The sequence below is a fragment of the Panthera uncia genome (genome assembly GCF_023721935.1).
Source record: "Panthera uncia isolate 11264 chromosome B3 unlocalized genomic scaffold, Puncia_PCG_1.0 HiC_scaffold_1, whole genome shotgun sequence".
In the NCBI taxonomy this organism is placed as follows: domain Eukaryota; kingdom Metazoa; phylum Chordata; class Mammalia; order Carnivora; family Felidae; genus Panthera; species Panthera uncia.
The window spans coordinates 3,186,138-3,204,446 of NW_026057582.1; the positions used below are offsets into that span (position 1 = coordinate 3,186,138).

An 18,309-nucleotide genomic window follows, 5' to 3' on the forward strand; every position below is an offset into this window, starting at 1 on the left:
TCGAAATGGAGCCGTAATGCATCCCTTCGTTTCCTCAAGACTTTGAGAAGAGGGGGCACAAATGCAAAGTTCTAGATGCATCCTCACGAAGAGTCACTTGATGGGCTATCTGGGGATTTGGGAGGCCACCTGTTGTGGGTTGAAGTGTGTTTCCCAAAAGACGTGTTGAAGTCCTAATGCCTGGTGCTTGTGAATGTGACCTTGCTTGGATATTGGGTCTTTGCGGGTGTCATCAAGTTGAGATGAGGTCATTCTGGATGAGAGTGGGCCCTAAATCTCGTGACTGGTGTCCTTACAAGAAGAGGGAAATGTGGACCCAGACACATAGACCCACACAGGGAGAGCGCCATGTGAGGACGGAGGTGGAGATGGGAGTGATGGATCTACAAGCAAGGACGCAAAAGGTTGCCAACAGCCACCAGGAGCCGGGAGGGAGGCATGGGGCAGTAAAGGGGATTCTGCAAGCGGAAATCCTGCAAAGCAATCTTGACAATTGTAGGGTATTGTGAAACCACTAGAAACCACCGAATTTTGGTGATTTGACGTTTTGTGAATTTTATCTCAATAAAAACTGCTTTTATTTCTTTAAAAGTTTATTTATTTATTTTGGGGGGGGGGGGGCGTGCAGAGAGAGAGAGGATCCCAAGCAGGCTGTGTGCTGTCAGCACAGAGCCTGACCAGGGCTCAATCTCATGAACCGTGAGATCATGACCTGAGTGGAAATCAAGAGTCGGACACTGAACCAACTGAGCCACCTAGGCATCCCAATAACATTTTCAAAAAAAATTTTTTAACGTTTATTCATTTTTGAGAGACAGAGAGAGAGTGTGAGCAGGAAAGGGGCAGAGAGACAGACAGACATATCCGAAGCAGGCTCCAGGCTCTAGGCTGTCAGCACAGAGCCCGACGTGGGGCTCGAACTCACAAACTGTGAGACCATGACCTGAGCTGAAGTTGGGCACTTAACCGACCGAGCCCCTTAGGCACCCCTCAATAACACTGTTTAAGTGGACATGGGGAGAGAACAAAAATCAGTGGGAAAAGTGTGACTTCCATGATCTCCCAAACATGAGAAACTTTCCCATTGGTTAGAACTATGCAGGCAAATAGAAACGGTAAAGCTAATCTTTGCTGGGGGCACTCTAACTTTCAGAAGCATCGAGAATGATCGAGCTTCTTTCCTTGTTCGAAAGCAGCACAGATACTCAAATCAGAACGGCCTCGAGGAGATGAGCATCTCTGCAACGGTGTCCACACACAAGTTCGCGGAGCCGTCCCTGCTTGTACAGCACCTGATGCCACAGAACCATGCACTTGGAAGTGGTCAAGGTCGTAGATTTTAAACTATGGGTATTTGGGGTGCCTGGGTGGCTCTGACTTCGGCTCAGGTCATGACCTTGTGTTTGGGGCTTCGAGCCCCGCGTCAGGCTCTGTGCTGACGGCTGGGAGCCTGGAGCCTGCTTCGGATTCTGTGTCTCCTTCTCTCCCTGCCCCTCCCCTGCTCGCACTCTCATTCTGCCTCTCAAAAAATAAAATAAAACATTAAAAAAATACGGGGCGCCTGGGTGGCTCAGTCGGTTGGGCGTCCAACTTCGGCTCAGGTCATGATCTTGCGGTCCGTGAGTTCGAGCCCCGCGTCGGGCTCTGTGCTGACAGCTTGGAGCCTGGAGCCTGTTTCAGATTCTGTGTCTCTCTCTCTCTCTCTGACCTTCCCCCATTCATGCTCTGTCTCTCTCTGTCTCAAACATGAATGAACGTTTAAAAAAAAAACATTAAAAAAATAGAAAGTAAATAAATAAACTATGTGTATTTAACCACGACTTAAAGGAGAAACTTACCAGGAACAGTATGAACAGCTATCGCCTCTTCCGCTGTGACTTAGGACGTGCCGCGAGCATCCTTTCTGGACCTCTGTCGGCCGTCGCTGTCTGTTCCGCGTCGCGATCAGCTTCCAGCGAGGCCTTCGCACTCGGGCACTCGGGGCGACGCGAAACGTGTCGGCGCGGGGGCGTGGCCGGCGTCACCCCCCGGGGGACATCGTCCTTCTCATCAAGTCGGCCTCGCCAGGCCCCTCTGGCCGCAGCTCTTTCTTCTCGCCCCGTCGCTGCTGCACCTGGATTTGCCTCCAGGGTCCCCACTTCCCGTCCTTGCCACTTTCTCACCTCTGTCGGTCGACTCCCGGCTTCGGTGACGCGCTTCCGCAGAGTAGCCAGTGTGTCCATCACGGAAGGTGGCACGGCTCCCGACCTGGCTGGTGTCCGGGCGCTGAGTAACACGTGGTGACCGGTCACCCACGGGCTTGGGAAGAAGCGCCAGATGGTCACTGATCATGAGGCGGGGTTGTTACTTATGTAGTGATTTGCAGGCTGGCGAGCTCAGGCAGTCTCTACTTGGTGCGGCGACTCAGTTAATAGACAGGGTCACTGACACTTGAACTGTGTTGTTGAGGGACTGATGGTGTTTTCCTAGACCGTGGTAACTAAAGTTTCTGCATGTTGGAACCATGAGGAGCAGGGGCTGCCTACAATGACATTTCCAACCCCCCTTCCCACCTTGCCGTTCCTTCTCTGCATTCAAGGAGGAGCTGGCCCCGGACCTATAGTCCCAGGATGGAAGCAGAAGGTGCCTGTGGGTTTTTTGGACTTTGTTTCCCCCTCACCCCCCAAAGCCCAAGCCCTTCGGACAACAAAGGGGGATGGAGGAGGAAGGCAGAACTGATGTGTCCCTTCTGGGCCAGTGTCCTGGAGAAGCCGGGTTGATGAAGCATCTTGGACCACAGGGAGACCACCCTGGTCTGGGGTGAGCAGAGGCAGGTGAGGGGGTCCCAGGCCTGCTGCCTCCAGTCGCCTGAGAGCAATGCAGGAGGGGTCTGGCACCCAGGTGACAGGATGCCAGGCAGGCTGGCCCAAGAGGGCCACATGCCCAGTGAGGCTGGGGACAGCGCCGAGGCATGGGACCGGGGGGCTGCAATAGCCAGTATGGGCAGATAACCAGTGGCAGCAGGCTCCCCCACAGGGCCCTAACCCTGCAGGAGTCCTGACGTAGGAAGGGGGCAAGATCTGAAACTGATGGCCGTGATAGTGCCCATGGAATCGTGGAATGGGCGCTCGGGGCAGAAATCAGGCTGTCACAGAAAATGGAGGCAGTGGCACTGCCCACACACTTGAGTCTGTGGCTGGAGAGTCATGCCTGTGATGACTGGGGCTGTGCCACCACCATGACGAGTTGGCCTGTTGTAATGGCCACACTCAGCACTGATGGGATAGGTTATTACTACTGGTTTGAAGATGTGAAGATAGCAGGCTGAGGCAGAGGTAACCTGCTTAAGATCTCATAGGTACCAAGATGTGAAGCAGGGGTTCAAACTCGGATACTGCTTGTGCCTAGAGACTTTTTAAAAAAATTATTTATTTTGAGAGAGAGCCAGCATGGGGCCCGACTTGGGGCCTGAACTCACGAACCGAACCATGAGATCATGACCTGAGCTGAAATCAAGAGTCAGATGCTGAACCGACTGAGCCACCCAGGTGCTCCTGTGCCTAGAGATTTATAACCACCAGAAGTGTGTGGGTTGGGTCCTGTTCTGTCATTTCTCCTGTCCCCAGTGTAGCACCAAGCAAGGGGGAGCTGTTGACCAGTGCCTGCTCTGAGCTTCAATTTTCCATCTATAAATGGTGATCTTGGTGCAAACGGCGATCTCAGAGGGTGCTCAGGGATCTCTGAGCAACCGCCCAGAAACAGGGGACACAGTCAGCCTGCCTGCCAGAGGGAGCACAAACCAGGGGCGTCCTGACACCCAGCGGCTGCTCAGCATAATTGCAGGTCCCAGCCCCAGATGCTCCCAAAACTCGAGGGCTCCTGGTCCTGATCCTCTCCATGTCCGGTTCAGCAGCTGCCTGCTGCCCTAGACAACTTTCCCTCCTTGCCAGGCAGGGCAGTGCTAAGCCAGAAACTGAAGAGGCTCAGGTGCCTATTTATTCAGTTTCATTTATTTCCATAAGATCTTTCATTCTAGGATTGCGGGATGGGCAGAGGCTGAATCTCCTTCCTTCCTGCTGAGAGAAGCCTATTCCTGGTTGAACACAACCACACACGTCCATCCAAAAACCTGCTCAGGTCAAGCATATAAGTGTTCACTTTGGGTTTTTTTAGTTTATTTATTTTGAGAGAGTGTGCACATGAACGGGGGAGGGGCAGAGAGAGAGAGACAGAGAATCCCAAGCAGGCTCCGTGCTGTCAGCACAGAGCCCAATGTGGGACTCGATCCCATCAGAGCAAGACCTGAGCTGAAATCAAGAGTCAGATGCTTAACTGACTGAGCCACGCAGGTGCCCCACTAGTGTTCACTTTTAAGAAAGAACCTCCTACTTTACTCCAAAGAATAAATGTAAACATTTTACAGAGATCACCCAAAATTTCCAGCAGAATGCGCTGGGTCTGGTGAGATGTAAAGCACAGGACACCTAGTGTCCTGTTAGGTTAGGACTTTGCTTAACTTCAGTGCAATGCTCACTTTCGCCATGGGTGGAGAGGAACACGTCAACATTTTCATGGACAAGACAAAACCCTTCTGCACCCTGAAAGTGACAGGACCTAAAATGGTTTATCAGAAAATGTTATTTTACCACAGTAGATGCTGGCATTTCCTGGCATTGCCAGTCAGGCTTTAAGTTTGACATCAATTGCTGTTTCTCTATATTGAACACTCTAGTATGTATGTATGTATGTATGTATGTATGTATGTATGTATGAAGGTTTTAAGTAATCTCTACACCCAGTGTGAGGCTCAAACTCACAACCCTGAGACCAAGAGTCACATGCTCTCCCAACTGAGCCAGCCAGGAGTCCTTAGTATTTATCTTCTTTTTTTTTTTCTTAATGTTTATTTATGTTAGAGAGAGAGACAGAGTATGAGTGGGAGGGGTGGGGAGGGGAGACACAGAATCTGAAACAGGCTCCAGGCTCTGAGCCGTCAGCACAAAGCCTGATGCGGGGCTTGAACTCATGAACCGTGAGATCATGACCTGAGCCGAAGTCAGACGCTTAGCCAACTGAGCCACCCAGGCACACCCCTAGTATTTATCTCTAAATTGAGTACGTAGAGGACCCTGCACTTCCATTCCTCACCTAGAGTGAAGACAAAAGCAAGACCCTGTACTGAGAGGCACATCACCCATCAAGATACAGGGAGCTGTCTGTGCATAGCAACTTGGAGGCTGTCAATGTTTGTTTTTTAAGTAGGTGCCACGCCCAATGTGGGGCTTGAACTCACCACCCTGAGACCAAGAGTTGCATGCTCTACGCTCTACAGACTGAGCCAGCCAGGCACCCCTGTCAATGGGTCTCATATCGAAATGGGTGGTGGGGGTCAACTAAGTTCAGGAATTGCTGGGCTAGACAAAGCTTAACCTGTTTCTTCATAACAGGACTTTTCAGAGCCTCTAGAAGTCCTTTGAATCTCTGGGGACAGGGGCAGGTGCAACATTTCCCAAGCTACTTGGGTATGGGACTCTTTTGGTGGAACATCAATACCCAGCCCCCATGGGGCTAGAGATGTATGGGGATACTTGGAGAGCACTATCTAGAACCCGGAGCCACGTGTTTGATAAACATGGCCGTTATCGCAGGGTTTTTAAAAATGTTTGTTTGTTTTTGAGAGAGCCAGCGCAATGGGGGAGGGACAGAGAGAGGGAGTCACAGAATCGAAGCAGGCTCCAGGCTCTGGGCCAAACCTTGAGATCACGACCTGAGCCGACGTCGGAAGCTCAACTGACTGAGCCACCCAGGCTCCCCGTCGTTTGTTTTGCTTTTACGGAAGGCGGCCAGTCCCTCTTGCCAGTCCTTGTTTTGACCAGAGGGAGTATTCTGCGGCCACACAGCAGCCTCACTCCGCCCCCCTCCCCCATGCCCCCGGCCTGTCGAAGGACACGTCGGCTAGGAGGATGGCTTTGCAGTTTGGGCTGCCTCGCTGGCCCCGCAGTGGGTGGCGAGAAAGGCCTGGCTCACGCAGCATCCTGCCACTGCTGCCACCAGCTGTGTGACCGCGGGTGGGTCCCTTAATCTCTGTGCTGCCGTGGCCTTCCGTAGATGAGGCCCGTGGGCAGAACCGCCCCTGGGGCTGTGTGAGGTCAAGTGGCAAGGCTGCCGGCACAGGGAGTGATCAATCACAGGCTGTCCTACTGCCGCCATTAGCGGTAACAGTAAAGGTGACGGTGCCCGAGCCCCATCCGCACCGATGGCAGGTCCCAGGTCTGCGGAGGAAGCCGACTTGGGGAACAGAAGGCCTTCAAGGGACAGCTTCACTTTGTGGTGAAACACACAGGTTTCCTTTACCGAAAAGCAAGGAGCAGAAGTCTTGTTTAAATTGCATCTTCGTTTCTTCAGCTTTAAAACAAATCGTGGGGGCGCCCGGGTGGCTCGGTGGCTTAAGCGTCCGCCTCTTGATACTGGCTCAGGTCGTGATCTTGAGGTCGTGGGATCAAGCCCCGCACTGGGCTCTTCACGGACAGCCCAGAGCCCGCTTGGGATTCTCACTCTTCCTCTTTCTCTGCCCCTCCCCTGTGCACGCACACACGCTCTCTCAAATAAACATTAAAAAGACATAAAACCAATTGTGGTGAAAATACATAAAACTTACCATCTGAACCATTTTTAAGTGTGCAATCAGGGGCATTAAGGAAATCTGTACATTTGTGCAGCCCTCACTCACCACCATCCATGTCCAGAATGTCTCCATCATCCCAAACAGAAATCTGCAACCTATTAAACCATAACTCCCCATCACCCCCAGCCCGAGGGGCGGTTCTGAGAGGGGACAGTCTGGGGTGTGGGGCTTCTCCTCAGTGCCCTTCCTTTTGCAAAGGACCCAAGAGCCCCACTCAGCTGACACCTGTCAGGCAGAACACCCAAACCCAAATGCAGCCCCAGCCCTAGCGTTTACTCAGACTTAAAGCCAAGGAAAAGGTCGGCAGTTCTGTGCTGCTTTAGCCTCCTCTCAATACTGCACCTTCAGAAGAAAGTGAGGTGCACAACTTCATGTGATGCGGTGCCCTTGATGGGATCCTGGCACCAAAAAAGGACACCAAGAAAAACTAAGAAAATCCGAATTATGGGCTTTAGTAAATAATAACGTATCGGGGCACCTGGCTGGCTAGGTCGGTACAGCATCCGACTCTTGATCTCAGGGTCATGAGCTCGAGCCCCATGTTGGATGTGGAGCCTTACTTTAAAAAGTAAATAAATAAAATAAAGATGCTCCCACTGTGTTTCCCAGATACTCTTGTTAAAGCACCTGACTTGAAAATAAAAGAGACAGTCAGGCAAGGGATACTGTGATGACCGAATCCGCCAGTGAGCCCCTCCTCTTGGGGACCAGACATCCTGATGCTGCTGGTGGGTGGCTGTGGGAGTCGGGAAAAGGCTGCGGAGAAGCGGCCACACAGTCTGCACAGCTGTGCTGTGAACACTGTACCTCTGGGCCCATGGTTCCAGCGCCTTAATTATGCTCCCAGACCACAAGCTTTGTTTTCTTTTTTAAGGTTCGTTGACTTATTCTGAGAGACAGAGGCAGCATGAGCAGGGGAAGGGGCAGAAAGAAAGAGAGGGAGAGAGAGATTCCAAACACGCTCTGCGCTGTCAGTGCAGAGCCTGATGTGGGACTTGAACTCATGAAACCATGAGATCATGACCTGAGCCGAAACCGAGAGTCGGGATGCTTCACTGGCTGAGCCACCCAGGTGCTCCATCCCAGACCACAAGCTTTTTGAGACCTGGGAACGCCTGATTTTCTAGACACTGGGGCTAACGATGGAAATACAGTCCCACTTCAAGGCTGGGGACACAAGTGACAGGTGGGGTCCCCAGGCCGAAAGCCGACCCCCTTCTGGAGGTGCTGCACAGGCCTCCCACATCACTGTTGACCCTCTGAGAGCCCAGCTCTGGGTGTTGCTAGGACACACCGCCTGGAGCTTTCGCTCCCACCGGCTACCTTAGCATGTGCACACCCTGTGTGGCAGCCTCGGAGCTCAGATCCCTGGGCAACGAACGATGCAGAGGGAGACAGACTGGTCAGGGCCAGGTTTTCCCCATGAAGATTCCACAGCCTAGAGTGGGGGTCAGGGACAGGAGAATCAAGTGGAAGAACAGGGCTGCTGCCCGTCCTGGGCAAAGACGACAGAGAGGCCAATGTGGTTTTGGGGACAGAAGGCATAATGCCTTCCTGCCTCCGGAGGGTGCCCAGCTGGCAAGAACAGCAAAGCAGCTCATGTGGGGAGCGGAGCCTGTCTTCAAACCCTTCCACGGCCTTATCTCAGTTAAAATTCCAAGCCCTTTTTGCGGCCACCTGTTACCTCTCTGATGCCTGCCTACTCCTCAAAGCCACACTCCGCTGCAGGTTCCCTCCCACCGCGGGTCCCTTGCACGCACTGCGCCGTCTGCCTGGATGCTCTTCCCTCACTTCCTTCCAAGTCACCTTCTCAGCAAGGCCTACCCTGCCCCTTGTGTAAAGCTGTCCCCACCTCTTAGACCCTTTCTCAGTTTTGGTTTTTCCCAGGAGCCTGCATCACTTCGAACACGGTGTGAACGTTTACTCTGTTTATGGTCTCTCTCCTGCACTGGAAGGGAAATTCGAGGAGGGTGAGGATGTCTACCTCTTCTGTTTAATTCTAGATCCTCAGCGCCTGGAGCGAGCGGGTGTTTGACGGATTCTTGTTGAACCGAATGGATCAAGCTGCGGGTGGTTCTCCTGGGGTCCTGGCACATTTCTCCCGCCCTCCTTCCAGTTCCGGCTTCCAGGCCCCTCCCTCCCACTGCTTCTCTTCTTCCCGGCTCTGCCCGAGGCCCTCCTGTCCCTCGTCAACAGGCTGGAGACGCCAGCCAGTTCTGCCCCAGTCAGGAGGGGAGACTGGGAAGCACCCGGCCCCGCCCTCCAGGGTCACCAGTATCTTGAGCGGACAGCAGTGACAAAAGGGAGCGTCCTCAAGGTCTGGGTGACTCCCAAGGGCATGGAGAGAGGGTGGTCCCGTTGGCTCACTTCTCAGGGTGCAAAAGCCACCTGGTTGAGGGTCTGCAGGTTGGTCGCGCTGATGTCTAGGTTCAGCCTTGGCTCCTCCACTTCCAGGCCGTGGGGCCTCAGCAGTCTGTCCCCGACTACAGGCCTCAAGTACACTACGGACACTGCTGTTGTAAAGTTTTTAGCAACGTTAAAAAAGGAACAAAAGGCCCCAAATGGGAGTCACTTGTGCTAAACCTTTGTCAGCGATCCAAGGCTTCATACCTAACCTAACTGCGGTTTCAGCCCCTCCCGGGAACGGGACCTAATTTAACTAGTCATCTAGAACTACCTGGTTAGCACTAGTGAGGTTATCTGGCTGACAGACGCCTGTCTCTCGCTAGAGGAAGGTGACCTCGCTTGAAAAGAAGCCACCCTTTGCTAGAAACTTCCTTTTTCTGGCCCACTTCGGTCTACGAGAGCCTCCCGTTTTCTACAGCGCCTCAGAGCTCCTTGCCAGTGGCGGGATGGGACGCTGTCCCGCTCGGGAATTGCCGAATGAGGCCAATTAGATCTGCAAACTCACCCAGCCGTATCTTGCTCAATCGTCTGCAACGAAAGCCAAGGGGCCCGTCACACAACCCTTGGCGGAAGTCAGCCGAGGGCAGGGGCTCTGCTCTGCTCAACAACCTCACCCACGGTCAGCTTTTCGGGGCTCCCGGTTGGTCCTTCGGGCCATCGCCCTGCTTCACACGGCCGTGCACGTCCCCGCTGCCTCCCATAGGCCTCCGGCAACGCTGTTCCCTGGACGACCCTGGGACCATCTCACAGGTGAGGGCACCGAGGCCGCCCAGCTCACTCCGAAGGCCCAGCAGGCAGGTGGCCGGCCCGTCTGCACAGGACGAGGGCGGAGGCCGGCACCGGCGGGAAGCCTCGGAGCTCCGCCGTCCCCGATTCCGGGCCCCGGTCTAGGTCCCCAGCTCTCTCCCGCCACAGATAAACCAAGAAGGCCGCCGCGGCGGTCACGTGTCCGAGAGGCCGCTCGGTCACGTGAGCCCCAGGACCAATCCCTGAGGCCAGAACGGGGAGGCCTTGGGATTGGTCCATCCCGGCCAGGGGGCGGGACTTTGCTCGAGGACGGAAGCCTTGGCCGCCCCTCCCCGCCCAATCTCTGTGATCCGCGTGAATCTCGCCCTCCCGCGAGACCTGGCGTCGGGCTGCGGCCCCTGACGCCCACAGTGCACCGGGCGGGAGTGGAGCTGTAGCGTTTCACGGTGGCCTCGCGTGGCGCTTGCGTCATTTTCCCGAGCCGGCCGTGAGATTAGGGCGCTCCTCGCCCTGAAACCTTTGCTCGCCTCCGCACCTCTGTCCCGTTTCGGGAGCCTGGGACAGATTTCTTAACGTGGCCCCAGGGGCCAACCACCGTTGTCACTTCCCTGCCTCTGACATCTTGTCCCTCCGGCTTCCGTTCCTTCCTCGGGGTCGTCGTGGCCTGACTTGTGCTCCCGGCACTCGTTTGATTTTTGTCGTTCCAGCCAGACTAGGGATACGTCAGCCGTGGTCCTTGGCTGGGCTCCTGGGGGCCGTGACCCCTTCGAATTATATGCACATTAGGCGGTGTCGGTGCTCGTGTTGTTGGGGGTGGCGGTGAGGACGTCCATGAGACTCAGATGTGGAGAAACCCCAGAGGAGTGGCTCCGCACAGGACCAGGGGGGCCCAGCAGCGCCCGCCTGTGTGCCCTGTGGGCACAGGGCCTGCCATGGCGTTCAGGGGTGCTTATTACATGGAAGAGAATCTCCTAACCTCATTTCCCCCAAGTACCCTCTGCTCGCACCTCAGTCTAGTCCCACAGGCCTGCTTCCTATACCTCCACGCAACTTTTTTAAAAAATATAATTTATAGTCAAGTTGGCTAACATATGGTGTATACGGCGTGCTCTTGACTTTAGGCGTAGATTCCCATCGTTCATCGCTTGCAACACCCAGTGCTCATCCCAACAAGTGCCCTCCTCAATGTCCATCACCCATTTTCCCCTCGTTCCTGACCCCCCCCCCCCATCAACCCTGTTTGTTCTCTGTATTTAAGAGTCTCTTATGGTTTGCCTCCCTCCCTCTCTCTGTTTCCCTCCCCCACCCCATGGTCTTCTGTTAAGTTTCTCAAGATCCACATATGAGTGAAAACATATGACATCTGTCTTCTCTGCCTGACTGATTTCACTCAGCATAATACCCTCCAGTTCCATCCGTGTTGCTGCAAATGGGCAGATTTCATTCTTTCTCATTGCCAAGTAGTATTCCATGGTATATATAAACCACATCTTCTTTATTCATCAGTGGATGGACATTTAGGCTCTCCATGATTTGGCCATTGTTGAGAGCACTGCTATAAACATTGGGGTATATGATCTGCACACAACTTTTGACGGCACTTCTCCCTGCCGGGATCATCTCCTTTCCTCTGCTGGGACATTTTTTTTCCACCTTGCCGTTAAACTTTGACTGGGCCGTGAACTGGCTCAGGGAGGCGTGCAGCACAGCGCCAGAGACTGGAGGCACAGTGGTGAACAGGACAGGTCCAGGCTCGTGGTCTACTCAGGCAGACGGTGAAGTTGGAGACGAGGGAGACTCTGTGAGTGCCTCAGGATTGGGCCCCAGGGAGATCTGAGATTGAATGATAAATAGCTAATAATCAAGTCAGGGAGAGAGCAGGGAGTAGCAAGTTGGAAGGCTCATCGTGGGTAAGATTTAGCTTGTCATAGGAGGAGAGTAGAGAAGGTAGCAAGGCCAGCGTTTTGATCCTTGGAGGGTTGTTAGGTAGAGTGTAGACTGATCAAGTGAGTGATTTTGGAAGCCCCCTCTGGCTGCAGGCAAGAGCCAGATGGCTGTTCATGGGAGGTGTGCAAAGGCAGGAGGGAGGTGGGCAGGCAGGAAAGGAAACAGCTGAGCAAAGGCTGGAGTTGAAATCTGAACACGTGGGGGAGACTTTCTGGGTTCCAGTTTGTCCATCTGTAAAGTGTGGGGGTTGTATTCCCATCTTTAAGGTCCTCCCACCTCTGTCTCAAATTCAGCAACACTTCAGGTGGATGAGAATTTGTAAGTGGTTATAGTGAGGACAGAGAAAGATGAAGGGAAGGAAGGGAGGCAGGAGAGAGAGAGAGAGAGAGAGAGAGAGAGAGAGAGAGAAACACAAGGGGACACGGAGGACAGAGGAGCAGGGTTTCAAGGGGATAGCAGGACCGAGAGGACTGCCCAGGCCAGAGAGCCGTCCCTAGATTCAGGCCCTCGATGGTACTGCTGTGTGACCTTGGCCGGCTCACCCAGTTCCCTAGGTCTCAGGTTCTGCCTCTCTGATGGAGATACCAGGCATAGATTGATGCTAGGTGACACTGCACTGGTCGTGGCTGGGCACATACCAGACTTGAAGGCTGAGGGAGCATTAACTAGGGCATGTTCTGGACACCTGCTCACCTGAGTTCTGAGGGTCCGGCACCAATGCCCAGGGGTTTTAGTTGCTTCATCCATAAATCTGGGGACAAGTGAGGGTGTCATAGAGGGCAAAGCAAGATCTTAGGACCCCACTGACCTGCATTTGGATTCTGACTCTACCTTTGACTAGCTAGTGAGTTTGCGTAAATCACATCATCTCTCAGAACCTCAGTGTTCTCATCTGAAAAATGGGGACTCGCAACACCAGCCTGTGAGAGTTCGATCAGACGCTGTGTGCCAAGGGACAGCCCAGCTTGTTGTAGGCGCTCAGGACGTGTCGTTTCTGTTGCTTCCCCTCTTCCAGCTTTGAGGAGCCCGTGGCTGTCAGGCTGGAGAAATGTAACCGACTACATAATGTTTGTTCCTCTCATCCCACAGAGTTTAATTTCATTAAAAGTCCTTTAGAATGCGTGATGCTGGGAGGGCGAGTCAAGGAGCACAGAGTGTTCAGTTTACAGGGCAATCAGACAAGGGGTAACGTAAAAAGGGCTGAGCAGGCGGAGGCTCAAAGCAGACATTCCGTATGGTGGTGAGGTGGCCTGGCTCCTGTGCTCTGGTGGTGAGAAGGGAGATTGTAAGTCAGCTCACAGCCTGCAGGCAAGCTGGACCTGGCTGATTTCAGATGCGGCACTCAGGCGTTAGACACAATTTTTAAAAAAGGGAATGTATGGCGCGCCTGGGTGGCTCAGTCGGTTAAGCCTCCGACTTCGGCTCAGGTCATGACCTTGCTGCTTGTGAGGTCGAGCCCCGCATCGGGCTCTGCTGACAGCTCGGAGCCTGGAGCCTGCTTCCGATTCTGTGTCTCCCTCTCTCTCTGCCCCTCCCCTGCTCGCGCTCTGTCTCTCTCTCTCTCAAAAATAAATAAACATTAAAAAAATACAAAAGGAAACGTAAAGGATTTGTAAAATCAGTGCAAATGTTCCAGAATTCTCCAGACATACCTAATTCCTTGGGATACTTATCTAGTTTTCTCACATACTAACATTATATATAGTACATGATATGTAGTATATATTAGATTTTAGGATACTATATATATGTATATGTGTGGATGCACATAATAGGAGTCTACTGTGCATACTGTTTTGGAACTTCCTTGTTTCACCCAAACATGTATCTTGGATAGTTGTTACGTGACAACATTTCATGCTCAAATTATTCTAGATTTGAATCGTGAGGGTTCCTACAAATTGGCTCCTGTGTACTTTTAACATTCTTTTTTAACATTCATTCTTTGAGCACATCCTAGTTTCTGGTAGGGTGTCTGCAGGATAGTTGTATCATGTGGTGGAATTATGACCTTGTTTCTGTTCCTCGTATGGAGATTAAGAATGGATTAAGGAGAAGCATGTGGGTGCCAAGTTGACATGGGGTAGACTCGTGATGTCAACTTGTCTGGGCCATGGTGCCCAGATATATGGTCAAGACTTATTTGGGATGTTTCAGTAAGGATGTTTTTGGATGAGATTACATTTAAATTGGTAGACTTTGAGTAAAAGCAGATTGCCCTCCCAAATATGGGTGGGCCTTATCCAATCAGTCGAAGGCCACAATAGGTCAAAAGTCTGACCTCCCCCAAACAAGAGGGAATTCTGTCAGCAGATGGCCTTCAGACTTGAACTGCAACACCGGCTCTTCTCTGGATCTGTAGCATGCCGGCCTACCCGGAGATTTTGGCTTTGCCAGCCTCCGTAATCACATGAGCCAATTCCTTAATATCTATCTATCTATCTATCTATCTATCATCTATCTATATCATCTATCTATCTATCTATCCATCCTCTATCTATCCCCTAGCTATGTATGTATGTATGTATGTATGTATCTATCTATCTATCTATCTATCATCTATCTACCTATCTATCCTCTATCTATCTATCTATCCATCCATCCTATTGGTTCTGTATTTCTGGAAAACCCTGATTAACACAGCATGGTTCTCTTATTAAGGAAAGGTTCTTCAAAAACTTTTTTTCACTAACTCCTGATTTAGAGTTTCTATCTTGTCTGGAGTCAGTTTGGGTTATATTTTCCTAGAAAATTATCCATTTCAAATTTATTTTCCTATTGTTATGCAGATTAGTCTCATGGTTTAAAAAAATGTCTTCTGAATTGATGGTTATTTTTCTTCTGTCATTTTTTATTTTGGATGTTTAGGGGTTCACCCATGCCATTAAAAAAACCCAAACTGAGTGTTACATCTCTTAGAATTTGTCTAGCAGGTTTTTCAGTCCTTACTGGAAGACCCCTGCTCCCTGCCCATCCCCCCATAATAAAAAAATAAAATAATAAAATAAAAAAAACAAATTGGCTAGTGACTTATTTACCTTTTGATTTTTTAAAAAGGTAATTTATCGGGGGCACCTGGGCGACACAGTTGGCTAAGCACCCGACTCTTGATCTCAGCTCAGGGCATGATCTCACAGTTCGTGGGTTCAAGCCCCACCTCAGCTCTGTGCTTGGTGATTGGGATTCTTGCCTGCTTGGGATTCTGTCTCTCCTTCTCTCTGCCCCTCCCCCACTTGTGCCCCTCCCCCTCAAAATAAATAAATAAACTTAAAAAAGAAAATAATTTATCAATTTTTCTTTTTTCTGGTTTCAACCTTAATTCACTAAATTTCTACTTTTTTTCTTTCCTAATTGCTACTTTTGAAAAAATTCTATTCAAAAATTTTTCTTAATGAAGTATTGCTTTTGGAATGATTCGAATTTTGTTGTTGTTGTCACACTCTGCTTTCTTTTCAGACCAACCCTTGGTGTACCATTGGGTCCTTGGACCTAATATTAGTTTTTTATTATTAAAAAAATTTTTTTTTGCTGATTTATTTAAGGCAGGTTTATTGGGATATAGTTTCAATATGGCAAGATTCTATTCTTTAAAATCTACTGTTCTATGAGTTATGACAAATGCATACAGTTGTGTAGTGACCACTTCAATTCAGATGCTGAGTTTCCCTATCGCCCCCAAAAAGCTGCCTTGTGCCCTTCTGTGGTGGCTTTCTCTTACCCCAGCTCCTGGCAACCGCAGATTTCTAGAGCTCCCCTGCCCCTAAACATCACGTAAAAAGGAATCAAACATCATGTAGCCTTTTGTATCGGTATCTTTTCACTTAGAATAACATTTTTGAGATTCATCCACATTGACTGTATCAGTGGTTCATTCATTTTTTTTTTCATTGCTGAGGAGTATTCCATTGCATGGATGTATCCAACTTGTTCATCCGTTCACAGTTGATGGATATTTTCTTTCAATTTTTGACCATTGCAAAGCTGCTGTAAACATTCCGATGCAAGGCTTCAGGAGACCTCCTGTTGTTCCACACTTGATATTGTCAGGATTTTAATTATAGTCATTCACTGTGCATGCTATTGCTGTATAGCAACAGATGATAATGATTTTAACTGATACTTCCCTGATAACTAATGATGTTGGACATCCTTTTACTTTCTGCTTTTAAAAATACGACCTTGTCCTTTTGCAGCTTTTTATGTTGACGTTTAACTTACTTGAACACTTTTGATATGGGTTCTGAGTGCTAGGAATCTATCTCTGAGTACAACATTGGCTGCGTCTCATGGATTCTGACAGGTCATGGTTTTGTTACTACTACTTTTTTTTTTTTTTTTTTTTTTTTTTTGAAATGCTGCATTGATTCTGCATTTCTCTCTTGATCTTACAGTTGTTTAGTGGCTTAAAAATTTCAAGGCGGGGGGCGCCTGGGTGGCTCAGTTGGTTAAGCGGCCGACTTTGGCTCGGGTCCTGATCTCGTGGTCCATGGGTTCGAGCCCCGCGTCGGGCTCTGTGCTGACAGCTCAGAGCCTGGAGCCTGTTTCAGATTCTGTGTCTCCCTCTCTCTGACCCTCCCCCGTTCATGCTCTGTCTCTCTCTGTCGCAACAATAAATACATGTTAAAAAAAATTAAAAAAAAAATTTCAAGGCGGAAAGACCTTTGGGGGAGTTTTTGTTCTTAATTTCCAGTTTTGTCACAGAGTGCTGTTGTATTACTCTGTTTTGAAATTTCAGATTTTTGTGGCTTAGTATGTGATCAGTTTTCTTTTCTTTTGTCGTGATCAGTTTTCAAAAATGTTGCAGGTGAAGTTGAAAAGAGGTGTTCTCTGATTTAAAGACTAGAATTTAATGTCCATCTGTGGGATCCACCTTTTCATTTTATTTAGGTCTACTTTATTTCTAACTTTATTTTATTTTTTAACTTTTTATTTGATGTTTGAATCCGAGAGAGAGATGGAAGTCTCCTATTATCAGTGTGCACCTATGAGTTTCTGCTTTCGTTTCCATATGAAACGTTGGGGCACAGATATTGATCAGTGCTCTTTATTCATCGGGAATATTATAAAATGTCCTTTTGTGTCTTGTATAATATTTTGGGCCCGAAGTATACCTTAATATCAAAATTGCGACCTTTGTTTTCTTTTTGTTTATTTTCACATTTTTAAATGTTTTAATTTAATTTTTTTAAAATTTACATCCAAATTAGTTAGCATCTAGTGCAACAATGATTTCAGGAGTAGATTCCTTAGTGCCCCTGACCCGTTTAGCCCATCCCCCCTCCCACAACCCCTCCAGTAACCCTCAGTTTGTTCTCCATATTTATGAGTCTCTGATGTTTTGTCCCCCTCCCTGTTTTTATATTATTTTTGTTTCCCTTCCCTCATGTTCATCGGTTTTGTCTCTTAAAGTTCTCATATGAGTGAAGTCCTAGGATTTTTGTCTTTCTCTGACTCATTTCACTTAGCATAATACCCTCCAGTTCCATCTACATGGTTGCAGACGGCAAGATTTCATTCTTTTTGATTGCCGAGTAATACTCCGTTGTATATATATCCCACATCTTCTTTATCCATTCATCCATAGGTGGACATTTGGGCTCTTTCCAGACTTTGACTATTGTCGATAGGGCTGCTGTAAACATGGGGGTGCGTGTGTCCCTTCGAAACAGCACACCCGTATCCCGTGGATAAATGCCTAGTAGTGCCATTGCTGGGTCGTAGGGTAGTTCTATTTTTAGTTTTTTGAGGAACCTCCATGCTGTTCTCCAGAGTGGCTGCACCAGCTTGCATTCCCAGCGACCTTTGTTTTCTTTTAATTTGTCTTAGCTTGACATATCTTTGCCCATCCTTCCATTGGATCACGTCGTTTTAGGGGTGGTGCTGTGCCCAGAATAGAATTCGATTATCAAACAAGCCTCAGATAAACACAAAATGTAGAGTATAGCACAGAATGGCCTTTTTTTTTTTTTTTTTAGCCAATCTGAACAATACATATTTTTCCGTTTCAACAGAGGAGTTAACCTTAGACTTTTTCGTTAGCAGTGACACGTTTTCAGGTGTCGTGATGCTTTATGTTCTATTTGCTGTTTCGTGTGTGAGACGTCTTCCCCTCTGTGAACTGCTTCCATGCGTTGTTTGGTATTTAGGAAGGCTCGTGTCCTTGTTTCGGTGGTCTTTATAGCAATATATTCACGTGCTAACCCTGTCCCCTCCTTCCTTAGACGCTGTCTGTGGATTCTCGGAAACTAGCCAATAGCCACTTTCCCCTCCCCCTCATTGTCACCAACCTAACCGTTTATCCCAGCTGACACCCGCAAGGGAGCCGCTGAGCTCACACTCCCGTCCACTCACTCTCCCTTTGTTCCATTTTCTGCCAGGTGCAGGATGCCAGAGTGCGACGCTGACCTAGTGTTCGGTCCCCCAGAGCTCTGTCCTTGGTCTAAGTTCCACACCTGAGTACCTCCGAGGCCCCCCTCACTGACCAAAGCGGAAAGTCCTCTGACGATTTTGTGGTTTTCTGAAGCTTGTTCTGCACGACGCTCGTC

General features: G+C 49.8%; 1 long non-coding RNA gene and 1 other non-coding gene across 2 annotated transcripts; one reads left to right on the forward strand and one right to left on the reverse strand.

The window, feature by feature from the left end:
- Positions 1 to 596: 596 nt before the first annotated feature.
- On the reverse strand, positions 597 to 10,015 carry LOC125909162 (uncharacterized). The gene is made up of 2 exons (XR_007453566.1): positions 9,576 to 10,015; positions 597 to 2,298 (listed from the first exon to the last, which is right to left on the reverse strand). It is a non-coding gene; the product is annotated as an uncharacterized LOC125909162 (long non-coding RNA).
- Positions 10,016 to 14,665: 4,650 nt separating this feature from the next.
- On the forward strand, positions 14,666 to 14,725 carry LOC125910508 (U7 small nuclear RNA). Its single transcript, XR_007454010.1, has one exon. It is a non-coding gene; the product is annotated as a U7 small nuclear RNA (small nuclear RNA).
- The last annotated feature ends 3,584 nt before the right edge of the window (positions 14,726 to 18,309 follow it).